We start from the raw sequence: 10,672 nt of genomic DNA, 5'->3' as shown, positions 1-10,672 counted from the left end.
GTTACAATTCCAGAAGTTTCTAGTACTAGAAATGTTTAAAATAATGCTTGAACACAGAATATTCAAGGTAGTGCTATTGCACTGAAAATGAACCAGTTGAGATTGGAGTCACTGAATTGAAATTTACTGCTGAGGTTGGTCATACACAAGGTTGAAAGAAAATCAGACTAATTCAAGTGTCATACTTGAAACAGGGCCATGTTCTAGGTCATATGTAAGAGGCATTTAGAATTCCTCAAGTTTACTTATTGTAAATGAGTCAGGAACCCTGTGGCACAGGAGGAAATTGAATGATACTTTACTTTCCTCTCTGTCTTTCACGGGAGTCTGTGATTCCAAACACTGAAAGAGAATTCTCGCTTGGGCCAATAAGCAAGCTAGTGATCAGAAAGCCTAGTATGTTAACTGGAACGACAACAAATTTCAGTCAATAGGAGCCACAAATATCCCTAAGGGAGCATCCTCCACTCCAGGAATATTTTCATCCAGTAATTTTTTTAAACTTGATAATCCATATTTTAGCAGATCACCACCATCTATAGTATCTTAAAGCCAACTCCAGCTACCTGCTACATATGTTTTGGCTCTCAGATACATGGACAATGAGGAAAAGGGAGATGTTTTATCATGACAATGAAGCAGCCTGCCATGTTTTTGCCATACGAATGCCCATTCTCCTTTTATGTGAAGTTTCCTGAAGACTATTTCTTTTCCCAGGAAGGAAATTATATGCACATCTTTGGATAATCAGTTTCAAGAAGAGCACAAAAGTCCAAATATATTCTTTGCTTTCATGATTGTTCACAGTTCTCAGTCCCTATTGAAAAGACCTTTCTTCCTGGTTTTGTGCAGCACTGTATATACTGTCAATAAGTCATAAAAATTTCTGCAACTTCCTTCACTTTCTATTCTTCTGCTTGCATTACATGTCAACATAGTCAGTGAGTAAGACAAGTTAGACATATTACATCAGGAGACTGAATCTCTAGGGTTGATGATATCCTTAGGGCAAGGTGCTAGATATTCTGACAGGTGCCTTTCTTAAATTAGACTTTTCTTGTATGTCACATTCTGTGTAGCCCCTCAAGAGCAGAGGCAGTAGGATCAGATTGATTTTTGAACTGCTATCAAATATAAATAACAATGAACTCTCATGTCAGCTTCTAACAGGCAAGCACAATTGCAGAATGTCTGCACTTCAAGAAAGAATAAAGACATCCTCCTTTGGGCTGAATGATGTAAGAGAGCCATATGTGAGGATCAGAAGAATATTTCTACAGTCTCAAATCTTCCACCATTATATAAGACAGAACTTTAATTCTAATTGCAGGTCAAAGTCTTTTTATGACAGAGAGTTCTCTTTAGGGTCTAAACTCCTTGCATGGCTTGAAAAGTACTTCCTAGCCTTTTATTAGCTTATTTTTTAAAAATCCAGGTTAAAAATGAAAGGAGGGGGAAGATAAGTCTAGAACTAATAAGATATATCCATGGATATCAAAGACCTAGGTAGCTTCTTACTTGGGGTCATGCCCTTTGCAATATATACCTTTAACCCAATGGCTCAATACAACTGCTCAAGCTCCAGCCACCAGAATTGGAAAGAAGGAAGAAATAGGCACTCACTTTGAAGGTACTTTATAGGGTTTACACAGTCTGCTTAGATTCCATTTTATCGTAATTTATATTACCACATAGGAATTATAATAAAAATATCTTCATTTTGGGTGTCCACATGGCCGGAGAACATGGTGGTTGTATTATTGAGAAAATAGCCGAGAATACAAATTGTGGAACAGCTAGTAGATTCTGCCCCAACCAACTGGTGGATTTTTACCAATTTTTCCAGTTCCCTATAGCAAAAACAAATTAATCCCCACCCATATTGATTAGAATTTTGTTAAATAATTACTTTAGCATGATAAACAATTCATGTTCAGCTAAATCATAATTACTCATGACCAGAGAGAAAGCTCACATGATAAAGGAGACAAAGATTTTGTTTGTGACCTTGCTCTAGGAAACTCTCTCACACATATACACCCTCCACAAACACAAATACTCTGAAGTTCTGAAGTGCAATTTCCACATCTAAAAGAATAGTCATTTGTAGTTAACATTCCTTTATCCTTCTTGGTATTTTAGAGAGTTTTAAAATGAGAAAGTGCTCTTCTAAATTGTGTAGTACATTTTCCTTCTTCAGTTAGGACCAGATAAAGAATTGACACCAGCATCCTTCAGTATTAAGATTCTCTTAGTATCTAAATGGAAAAAGCAATCAAAGTTCTATTAATTCACCTAAAGATCAAGACTAGTATTATGTGACTTTAAATTTCCTTTGTTTATGCAGCAAATACTTTTTGAGCATCTGTTATGTTCTGAACACTGATTTGGGCCCTGGGCTACAGCAGATAAAAAGACATAGAATTCTTTAGCTCATAGAGCTTATAATTGAAAGAGAAGACATATTAAAATAATGATGTAATGATGTGGCATAATTACACAATGAAGCAAAAGTAGTATATGAATGTGTAAAAATGGAACATATAAAATTGTAGGGTTATGTAGGAAATGATGGCTTTCTGAGGCTATGATGTGTAAATACAAATCTGAAGACTAAGAAGGCAGTAACTATGCAAACAGGAACATTTATATCATATCAGAGAACAAGAGCAAATTTCAGGTAGATGAAACAACGTGTAAAAACCTTGAAATGAGAAGATGGAACAATTAAAGATATTGACATGTTCACTTAACTGTGTGGGCCCTTTCCTAGTTTATAGAACAGAAATGATAATGAGTCCTAATTTCTTTATAGAGAATAAAGTATAAGAAATGGTTTGTAAAGAGTGAAATGGTACCCAAATGATTATTCGGCTTACCTAATATGAGTGATAAAGCTCTAGGTGTTCTATGCTTACTATATGTTTTTAAACCCCCTTGCTTTGCCACCCAAAAGCAGAGTTAATACTTTATTCTGACTATGCTAAATTGTTTCATCTCTGTGTGTTTAATAGGGAAGACAAATACAAGTATTTGTGTTTGGTAGGGAAAAGAATAGAAACTACTAATCTCAGAAATATGCAAGGATCCCCTGTTACTGGTGTCATCTGAGACAATCAATCCTGAAGATTTAAATAATTCTGATTATTATATTTATTTGAAAATAGTGGAAGGAGAAGGACAGGGAATATATCTTTAGGCAGTACATTATGATCAAACACCTAGCCTTTGTCTCCCCAGCGAGTTTTGTGACTTTCATTTCTGATGCAACACAATCAGATACTGCTGTGACCTCTGCCTAAGAACCACATTTCACTGAAATCCATTTAGCATGATAGACTCCATGCCACTGTAAGAAACGCATTTGGTCACCACTGGATATTAAAGTTGTTTTTAGACCACAAAGACAGTATGTTATGTCTAAAGACCTTTAGGTCTTTTACTATAATTAACTGCTTCTAAATTTAACAGAAATCAGACACACAGAAAATCCCAAGGTGCTATCATGTTCAATTCAAAATAAAACTCAGTCTTTCTAAATGTTTTTAAAATGTGACATGCTATTCAGAATCAACAATTATAATGAGTGCCTACTATGCAGAAAGTGAACTTTTGGCTGCTTTCACCCAGTTTGCCTGATTTAAATATTTCTAAAAAGCCATGTGATTGATCAGATAGGTACAGCATTATTATCTTCATTTTGCAGCTAAGGGAACATATATTCAGAAATATTAAATTGCATAATCATACAGCTTAGGAAAAGCAGACCCAGAATTCCAATTGAAGTCTACTTACTCTGTATCCAGTGTTTGTTCTCTGATAACTGATTACTCTTTCCTTTGCAACTATGTCCTCATGTCTCCACCTCCATGTATATTCTACATTTAGGTTATATAAAAATTGTTGAGAGGATGTAGTGGACTTAACTACTTTCCCTATAACTGTTCTCATTAAAGCTATGACCCCTCAGGTCAATATAGAGAAGGGAGAACCTGTTTGACTTGCAGAATCATGGATGATTTTTTTTTAACTGACATTCTGATACTTGAAGTTTATCTTCTACCTAAATCTTGGAATGGGAACTTTGCATACTATCTTCAGTCTCCTTCTATTTCAGGCCCTACCCATAAATTGCAATAATCCCCAGAGTGTCTTAAACCAAGAGAGCCTTAAGCGTAGAGCCAGAGGAGAGATGTTTTTATGCCTGTTTCTTAGGAATTACTGTTCAAATATATACTTTCTCAGAAATTCTTGACATCAGAAGATCTACAGAATCATAAATTAAGTTGTCCAAATATCAGACAGCTCTAGCCTTCTCAGTCTTCCAGGAACTTGTTTTAATTCTCTGCCTCCACTCTAGAGTATGTAACTGTGCACATAAAATGTCTAAAGTAAAACAGATTTTGTGGATCAGATAGGGAAGTTACCATTCCTGTTATAAGGGACTATTTTAAATAGTAAACCCAAAAGATATAAGAGATATGATCTTAAAAATCCCCACCATCCATAGTTCACATATTTGAGATGTATCCTGTAAAGGATGGCTGAGGTTTCCTCTTTACAGTTGATATGGTAATGCCTTGTGTCAGGTGTGGTCACACAGCAAACAATTCCTATGTATCTCTGCTTGGAAGTTTTCTCAATATTATTTTTATATGAACAGTTATGTTCATTATCTTACATTAATCCCCTAAGTGAGCAATTTACTGATACAGTACTTTTCCCCTTCAAACTTGCATAACACAAATTTACATCGAACACAATCATATTCTAGTTGTATTTCTTAGTAGGGGAGGGCAGTGAATGGTATTATATATAGGACCATCACGCACATTGCAAAATATTTAACATCCCCGATTTTCCCCTGTAAATGTTGGTGGCATCCCCCATGCTAGTCATTGTGGCATCTTGAGCCCCTGCAGCACACATTTTCAAACATTTCTTGGGTAAGTGATGCTACTCCCAGGTGCGAGCCACTGTGTCCAAGTTTGAGGGATAGCACAAAATTTTTAGATATAGAAGCAAAGGGGCCCAAAGACAGGAACCATATTAACATGAGACTGGAAGAAGCCATATTTATTTCCTCAGGAGAAATGAAACTCATTGTGCATGTCCCTGTTTAATGAATACAGTAGAAGAGAGAAGGGATAGATGTGAAAGTTGCTACTTTGTGTTAATTGTTTGATTCTTTTGGCTTCCCACGATTGACTTCAATCCTCGAAAACATTATGAGTGTTGGGTTTTATGACCTGAAGAGTTTTCTAACAAAGTAGACAGATAAGCTGTAATTAGTCTTAAATGGAAGAAGTTGTATATATTGTAAATTTTCTCTACAAACAGGGAGAAGTAGGGGAAGTTGAGGAAAAAGCCCATGTGTAAGGAAATACTGAGAAAGCCTATAGAACAGAGTTTATACTAATGCACTAATATTGAAAGAATATGAAAACCTAGAAATAAACATGTAACTCATGAGTAGTAACAAGTCCACCAAATTGGAAAACAGATGTAAAATACCCAAAGTGACATAATTAAAAAGGGAATTGCAGCTAATGGAACGAGTCATCAGAGGTAGGTAGGATCAGGATAAAATTACCAAGATAAAGGTGATTGGAATATTGGCAGCAAAAATAAGAGATGTGTACTGCTGAAAAGGTGTGAGTGAGGAAGGACCAGCCAAGTAATCTGCTGTTTGGAAGAGCAAAACAAAGACCCTATCAAGTGTGAGTGGGAAGGAAACTAAATTAAGAGGGATGGAGGTTTTGAACAAATGCTTAAACGAGGACTGGGTGTTAATCTCACGGGCAGGGTCTTTACCTCACACCTGTTCTTCTCAGTGTGAGAGCCTCAGCAGCATCCATGTCTCTGGGGGTTTGTTTGAAGTACAGGAACTTGTCCACACCTGCTGAATCAGATCCACATTTTAACAAGATCCCCAGGTGATTTGTATACACATTAAAATTTTAAAAAACAATACACTAAACTTCTTTAATTAAATTGTACAACCATATCGCTTCATCAAGCATTTCCTTCTTGCTCATACATAACCACCTTGTTATTCAAACAAAATTTAGGAATCACTTCCAGCTCTCTCTTCCCAGCCCTACAGCTATGCAGTCAGTAAATTCTCTCTGTATAAAGAAATAGCTTTGTGTGATCGTTTTCTATATTCCTAGTTCTGGCTTTGCTGGCATTAATTTGGATGTTAATCGTTTCATAACTGAACTCTTGCAAAAGCATCCCAACTGACCTCCCTGCCTCGCATGTCTCCTCCATGACTGTTCTCAGGCATAGATGATATCATGATCCCATCTGCATATATATGGTTCTCTATCAAATGGATAATAGTTCTCTATGAAAATATGGTTCCCTATTAAATGAAAGCTTCCTAATGCAGTAGATGTGAACCTTCATTGTCTTGTCTAGCTCTCAATATTCCCCTTTGCATTGCCTTTACTGCAGCCACACCTGACTGCTCAGCTTCCTCAGGATCTTTCTCTTTCACAACAGAGGGTTTTGTGCACGTGATACTCTGTGTAGCTACTTGCTCCTCTGCCTGAGCTTGGTTTGCCTTAAATCAGACTTTGAGATATGCAGCTAAACCTTTGGATGAAGATAGTTTATTTTGGAAGTGATCCCAACAAAAGAATGTAGAGGAGATGGCAAAGGGTAAAAGGAAATGGGGAAGTAAAAAGAAACAAAACACAAAAACAGTGGATGGTGTATTTATGAGCTGCTTAGTTCTCATTGTCTGACCGGAAGATAGCCATATAGACCTTTATCCATGGACTCACATTCCCCATTGTTGGGGGGCATTAACTTCCTTATTTTTGCCTTGCTCCTAGGCATGGCTGATAAGCCTTCCAAAACTTTAAGCAGAGAGGAGAGACCCTACAGCAGCTGGGTTATGTGGAGAATGGGCAACAGGGCATGGACTGCACAACCCAGCTGTGTTGAGACCAGGTTGCCTGAGATGCTGCTATGACGTGGATCACAGAGATGTACTGCATGCTCCCAAAACTCTGAGGAGTCCTGGTATCTTGTTCCCTCAGTAAGTGTCCTTGCTTGAAATTACAGCAGTGTAGTTATGGTATTATACTATAATCACTGAATACAGCCCCTTACCCCAGCAGAGACTAAGACAGTACACAGAGAATTACATGATTTTGTTTAATAGTTTATAACTGGAGGAAAGAAATGCAATATAATTTGGATTTCACAGAAAGACATTATTATGGGTTGAGTTGCATATCCCCAAAATGATATACTGATGTCCCCAAGTACCTCAAAGTGACCTAATATTAGAAGCAGAGTCATTGCAGATGCAGTTAGCTGAAATGATATCATGCTAAATTAGGGTGGAACTTTGAACTGATGTTATTGGTGTCCCTATAAGAAAAGGAGAAGACAGAGAAAGGAAGGAAAGATGGCCATGCAAAGACAGACAGAGGCTTTCTTCCATTACCACAAGCCAAGAAATGCCTGGGGCTGCCAGGGGCTGGAAGAGGTAAAGGTGTACCATCCACTAGAGGCTTCAGTGGGTTCAGAGCTCTACCAACAATTTGATTTTGAGCACCTCATCTCCGAAACTGTGAGAGAATAGATTTCTGTTGTTTTAAGCCATCTAGTTTATGATGCTTGGTAATGCAGCACTAGGAAACAAATACAGAAATTATATGTTATGAAATGTGTCAAAACCAGTAGTATTTATTAAATCATAAATAGTCCATGGAATTAGGAAAGAATAGGTTGAATTCTTAGAACATCCAATGCCATGATCAACCTTCTCATTTTACACATGAAGAGTTTGCAGCTCAGAGAGAGTAAGCCATTTACCAAGGGACACACAGCTAGTCAATAGCAGAACCTGGACTAGAAGTGAGATTAGATTCTCAGTCTAATACACTTTCTACTCTGCTGTAGTATTCCTCTGTACCTGAGCAATGCCTGCCATCTCTAATGTGCCTTCAGTCAGATATGGCAGTCCAGTGGAGGTTGACATAAACACCCACAGTTTGTAGTTGTCACAGAGTAAGAATACCCTTTTCCCTACCAAAATGCTAGCACACAGAGCCTGAGCATTTTTAGTGCAGTGGTTACCATGGCACCCATGTAATTTAATTACTGCTCTTGTGAATATTTTAAAATGAAATTGTTAAAAGATCAAACAGCACATTCAACATTGTATGGCTATAGAAATGATAAGTAGCTTTTTAAGTGAAAATGTTCTGTTCCTGGAGGGAGTTGATTATTTTTTATGAGTTAAAATTTAATTATGGCATTGGATATATAACTGTGTTCCTTTAATATATTACTGTGCATCAAAAGTTAAATATGTCAGAAACAGTTTGCCTTTTAATTTACAACTCTGACCAGTCACCTTGCAAATTTCAGCTACAATTTCACTACCATATTTTATATATCTCTCATTATAAAAAGCCCCATGTACATACAATATTCAAGGAGGTCTTGCAGAGAAAATAAAGAAGTCGAAGGAATTTAGCAATTCGTCACTGGAGTTATATGAAAGGATAACAGCATGTGGAGCAGACCATTTATACATAAACAGTGATGTACACATGAAGTGCCAAATTCCATGCCAAGCAGTTATGAAGCAAACAAGGAGCAAGTAACCTTTCATGCCTCACTACTCAGAGTGTGGTCCGGGGACCGGTAGCATAAGATGTCAGTATCACCTGGGAGCTTGCTAGAAATTCAGTGTCACAAACTTGTTGTAGACGCTAGACTCACTGAAGTAGAATATGTACTTTAACAAGATCCCCTTGTAATTCCAAATGCACATTATAGTTAGAGAAGCTCTGGCCTAAAGAACTCTTAGTCCAATAATGAACAAAAACTTGTATATGACTGCAAATGAGCACTGTATGTGCTGTGGTGAGATATGCAGTGTATAGTGTGATTGGAGTTAAGGATGTGGAAAGTGCATAGAGGACAGAGCAATGAAATTATATGTCTAGGTGAGGAACTGATATATAATAAAATAAGTAATGTTTATTTGGGATCTTGGAGATTGAATAGTAGTTTTCCAGAAAGACAACAGTTGAAGGGACATCACTCAATTCAAATAGAAGGAAAGGCAATTACAAAGTAGATAGAGAATAACAAGGTAGAAATTGTTCTGGGAGAGATAATGGAAATTAGGAACTTTTCACTGTTATTAGCACTTTGTAGATTGAGACAGGAAAATGCTTGATATATACACAGGACCTGATCTGACTCCCATCAAATTCCTCTCATGTACCCTTCTGACTCCAAACTCTAGTGAAACTGAACCAGTTACTGATATTAAACTTCTCTTTGATTCTTCTGATAATTTGCATTTAATATATCTCCTTTTACCTCTATCAAAATTATGTAGAGGAATTTATTTAAGTTTCCCAACCTATATTTATTCAACATTTCCAAATTGGTAGTCAACCCCAATCTAAGTCATTTACAACTACTTATATCAAATAGGTTTTAAACACCTACTATGTACCAGTCACTGATTAACACATGAGGGATGCAGCAATGAAAGTAGAGAAGACCCTCAGTTTATACATCTTACATTCCAGTGGTAGAAACATTAACAGATTTATTTAAGGTAGTTTAGACAAAACTAAAAAAGGCATGAAATAACCAGTATTTAAACCAAAGAAAATTCCCTTTAGTCTTATCATCAACCCTCTTGATAAATATGGTTCACATAAATTACATTAGTTTAAATTAATATAATTATTAGTTTAAGATTAACTCAGTACCAAATGCCTTGTTAGGATATGCAGATCATGATCTAGTTCCTGTTAAATAACTTGATCTTTTCCCATGATTACCGTAAGCTCTATACTCCAGCTAATTTTAACCAATTCCAGTTCCCAGAACAATTTCTACCTTGTTATTCTCTATCTACTTTGTAATTGCCTTTCCTTCTATTTGAATTGAGTGATGTCCCTTCAACTGTTGTCTTTCTGGAAAACTACTATTCAATCTCCAAGATCCCATGTACTTTCCTCAAATGTCTTCTCTTGGTGTGATGGATCCTGTAACTGTCCTTATGTAAAAAGCAAAAACTTGGTGAATCTTTTGATTCTGTGGCAGCCACAAGTGCTAGATAAGCATTTTCCCAGGTAGAAGCATCTCCATGAGGTGGACTTCCTACACACCTTCACTGTTAGCCTTATGAAAAGCAGCTACTGGTCTAGCCTGTCCCATGGGAGTAGTGTTTTAGAAGTTTGAGTTCCAGTTCACGGCAGTGAGTTGTGACCCCTGCTCTGTCTGCTGTCCATGGTTCTGCAAAGACCATTTGTACCTGTTTTCCAAACAAATCGTTTTCCCCATTCTAAGTTCCATCAAGAGGACTTTGCACTCTGATATGTCTGGGCTACATGTATGACCACCGTTACTAACCAGTTACTGCTCATCAGGACATAAACACAGAGCCATTTCCCGAGGTACATTTGGAATCCAGGTAACAGGGCTGCTCCTTCAAACACCCTAGAATTACAAGTGCCCCCTATTTTTCTCTGGTAAACAAGAACCTGTGAGCCTTAAAAAATGATTATGAAGCTTTTTAACCTCTGTTTTAATTTGGATTGCCTCAGAAAGATACCCTTCAAAAACATACCTCAGTGTAATTAGTATATTTAAAAGGGATCCCAACATTGGTAGGAGTGTA

Source organism: Manis pentadactyla, chromosome 15 (genome assembly GCF_030020395.1).
Source record: "Manis pentadactyla isolate mManPen7 chromosome 15, mManPen7.hap1, whole genome shotgun sequence".
Lineage (NCBI taxonomy): Eukaryota > Metazoa > Chordata > Mammalia > Pholidota > Manidae > Manis > Manis pentadactyla.
This window is presented reverse-complemented; position numbering follows the sequence as displayed.